The sequence below is a fragment of the Toxorhynchites rutilus genome, chromosome 1 (genome assembly GCF_029784135.1).
Source record: "Toxorhynchites rutilus septentrionalis strain SRP chromosome 1, ASM2978413v1, whole genome shotgun sequence".
NCBI classification, from domain to species: Eukaryota; Metazoa; Arthropoda; class Insecta; order Diptera; family Culicidae; genus Toxorhynchites; species Toxorhynchites rutilus.
The window spans coordinates 137756228-137760257 of record NC_073744.1 but is presented as its reverse complement, the minus strand read 5'-3'; the positions used below and the strand labels follow the sequence as shown (position 1 = coordinate 137760257).

At 39.6% G+C, this 4030-nt stretch overlaps 1 long non-coding RNA gene across 1 annotated transcript; it reads left to right on the top strand.

Annotated features, from left to right (window-relative positions):
- The first annotated feature begins 1932 nt into the window (after positions 1–1932).
- On the top strand, positions 1933–3177 carry LOC129763391 (uncharacterized). The gene is made up of 5 exons (XR_008740907.1): positions 1933–2042; positions 2110–2205; positions 2526–2662; positions 2736–2885; positions 2952–3177. It is a non-coding gene; the product is annotated as an uncharacterized LOC129763391 (long non-coding RNA).
- The last annotated feature ends 853 nt before the right edge of the window (positions 3178–4030 follow it).

Genomic DNA, 4030 nt, shown 5'->3' with positions numbered 1-4030 from the left:
AGAATATGATAAAATTTACTTATGAAGTTATATGTATCGTAGAAGAAACACTTACTTTCTGCCATTCTGAACCAAGACGCATTGATGGTCTCAGTGCATTAAACTCTTCACCGAATTCCTTCCACTTTTCCTTAACCGGGATTCTATTTGAACTGCCCCCACAAATACATCGAGCAATGTTTACATTCGCTTTCATTGGTTCAACGAGTCGTTCAAACTGGTGGTGATTTGTTTGTCCACTCATTTTCAGCCACTAAATATGCGATGGAAGTAAGTACTGCATTGTACAGGGTTTTCCATTTCGAGCATCCGAAAGTATACCGCCCTGCGCTGACAACCGTTTGACATAGCTGTCAACCAAAGCGTCATATCGTTAGTTGAATGTCTGCCATTTTACAATATGGATCGTTTTAGCATCGCACAACGTGTATATTTTGTTAAATTTTACTATAAAAATGATGAAAAACCGGCAAATGTTTTTCGAGCATTACGGACGGATTTTGGTCGTCATGGACGGCCTACAGAGCACACAATCGCTAATGTAGTGCGTAAATTCGAACAAACTGGATCCGTAGCGGATATTGTGAAACCTGTGCATCATCGTAATGTGCGTTCGGCCGAAAATATTGCTGCTGTTGCTGCCAGTGTGGAGGCTGACCCGAATGTTTCGATTCCACGGCGTGCTCAGCAATTGGGCTTGTCAAACACATCATTGTGGCGAATTTTGCATTTGGACTTGCACCTACATCCATATAAAGTCCAACTGGTACAAAAATTAGAGCGTGGTGACCATGGAATGCGTCGGGCATACGTCGATTGGGTGAACGAACAACAGCAGCAAAATGCTGAATTTTCGCATCAAATTTTCTTCAGCGATGAGGCACATTTCGAGCTCGGTGGCTATGTGAACACCCAAAATTTCCGTATATGGGGCTCAGAAAATCCACACGTGATTGTTGAGAGGCCATTGCATCCGCCAAAAGTCACTGTTTGGTGCGCATTACGGTCTGGTGGAGTCATCGGGCCGTATTTCTTTTAAAATGAGGACGGCGAGACGGTAACTGTGAATGGTAAGCGCTATGGCCGCATGTTAACTGATTTTTTTTGCCACAAATTGAAGATACGGATACGGATGACATGTGGTTTCAGCAGGACGGCGCCACGTGCCACACAAGACGACCGAACATGGCCATATTGCGAACGAAATTTGAGGGACGCATAATTTCGCGTTTTGGTGATGCCAATTGGCCGTCCAGATCATGCGATTTGAACCCGCTAAACTTTTTTTTTGTGGGGTTATGCGAAAGACCGTGTCTATGCCAACTCTCCGCAAACTCTTGAACTTTTGAAAGACAAGATTCGTGAAGTTATGACCGAGATACCGCCCCATATGTGCCGAAAAGTCATCGAAAATTACTTGTTCCGGATCAAGGTGTGCGAGGAAGCCCTAGGTGGACATTTGAATGATGTTGTATTTCACACATAATGGCATAAACCAAACTTTAATTTGAAATAAAAGTTTCATCGAAATTCGAATTCTAAGTGTATTTTATTTCAATTTACTTTCGGAATTTAAAGTTGGAAAACCCTTTACATTATAACATGGTTAATATAATGCTGGATTGAACACTTACCTTGTATAGACTATCCTGGCAGCACCGTAAAACAAATACTGATCTAGACGAACGAACATGTGTTGAAAATTGCATATATTTAAGCGTTTCTGAAATGTTTCCCAAAGGAAAATATCAGGGACGCAAGGCGAAACAAAATAATTCTCTGAAGATATGCAACAAGTGAACCAAACAACTCGAAGAGTTCTGACACTTCCCAGTTTCAAATTAAATCGAGCGGTTATAAGCACGGTGTTGGCCGAGTGACGAAAAGTGCCGGAATTTTACCCCGCCTTGCACCCCCCACAGACAGCACACTCTACACTTTCAACTATAATTGTACGTGATTATTTGTATTGAGCGAAACGGCATCACTACAGCGATAGCTTTTCTTTTTCTCGTTGATCTGTCAAAACACAGAACATGGAGGTGGTAAAAAACAGTCGCAAATATCAGCTTGTTTTATGTATTCTTTTTTCAATTGGAATACTTCTAGGATACGAAGGGAGCTGAGGGAACCTTATGTGCAGTTTTCCTTCAATCCTACAAACGGCAGACATCATCGGTCAGAAGTGATATGAGGACGACGAAGGTAGTTTCGATTGAATTGTATATCTTGATTCCAATATTTAATTTCTGTCGCTAGTTTACGATTGCATTGCTAAAGGCTGATTTAGACGATGCCAGTCAGCGCTCTAGTTGAAGTATCCAGTGAACAGAGAACAGACACTCTGTTCATGTTACTTGTACCAGTATCGAACAAGTAATTGGCCTCTAACTTGAACAGAGTGTCTGTTCTCTATTCACTGGATACTTCAACTAGAGCGCTGACTGGCATCGTCTAAATCAGCCTTAAGAGAGCAATTGGATACGCACAAGTTGTAAGAAACTGCGCTTGACGTACACTCACAGGAATTTCAGAGCCGCACATGTTAACTTCTATACATACATTAAAGACAACGACAAATTTAATCTCGCTGTTCATGGCTGTAAATGAACGAGACATTGTATTTAGATGGTATAAAGTACATCATGAAATTATTGAAAAGGTAAAGACTATTGTTACTATTGTGATATTTTTAATAGATAAGTTTTTCCGACTAATGGATTTTCATTCCTCAGGGCACCTCAGATACAAACGGAACATTGGCGCCTGGCAAGAACTGCACATTTCCGTCCGGGAATATGACGATATGCTCCTTCACTTAAAGAAATTCGCAATCATCAATGCCATCCCTATCTTACGGAGAATAAAATACAACAAAGTCACAGGTAGGTGCTACTATTGATTAAATCATGTTTATGATATTCGCTATCTTGACAAACTTTTTATTTCAGGTGGTCCAATTCAAGTTCAGGATGTATCCTATTTGACATCGATAAGCTGCAATTGTTCTTCAATCCGGGGAAGAAATCGAATACTATATTTTAGATGGTGAGCTGGATTCGTGATCACTTATCAACGATTCCACGTAAACACACTGAATACAGAAATCCCAATTGTCGATGATTGCAGTGTATAAATTGTTGTATAAATTATATTGTATAAAAATAGATGTTTGTAAACAACCCAATTTTTATTTTTTTTATTTCTTGAAAACATTAAACTTTTTTGAAAACAAATAGAGCCATAATAAGGTTCGAGTAGTTTTGTATTCGGTCGACGTGGTGCCAGATTGGCACAGTGTTGGCATATAATTGGTGGTCGAATGCGAAGGTCGATAGAATCATTGCAAAATGGTACGATGTCGACACCATTTTCTGGGATCGATTTGGCACAACAATGTAGAGTGGGTTGCATCGATAGCTATCACTCGCTCGGTGCTATCGAATTGCTCGACTGTACCACTGTCATCGCGAATGCCCAATTACAGGTCACAATCACATCTAACGCGACACTGAGTGGTGCGTCGGTATGTCGAATTAAAGGTAACTAACAGTATAACAAAAAAGTAAAATGTCAACTTTGGCACTTACTTCACTTTGCGCGATTACGACAGATTAGCATAGTTTTTTTTTTGCTAATTATTTATTCCAAAAAAATGAAAACAATCTCTCTCCTAAACAATGCAAAATTGAGTGTACATCTTAGAGTCGAATGAACTGAATGTTTAAAACCTGTTTGAAACAAAGAATGGAAAGTGTACACCATAAATTTTTCCAAACAAATTAACCTTTTTAGTAAGATCTTTGCGAATTAGCGTACTATTTTTCGTCAGTGTGTGACACCAAACCACTGCTTGGGCAGTGTTGGTTTTTGTTTTTGACGTAGAACTACGTCTTTCATGAGGGGGCCAAATCAGAAAACAGGTCACGTTTTTATGAAATAAAGTTAACATCAATAACTATTTTTGCCGTGAACGGATTTTGGCGATTTACATACCAAACGAATCAGAAATTCCCTAAGATTTGTTTGA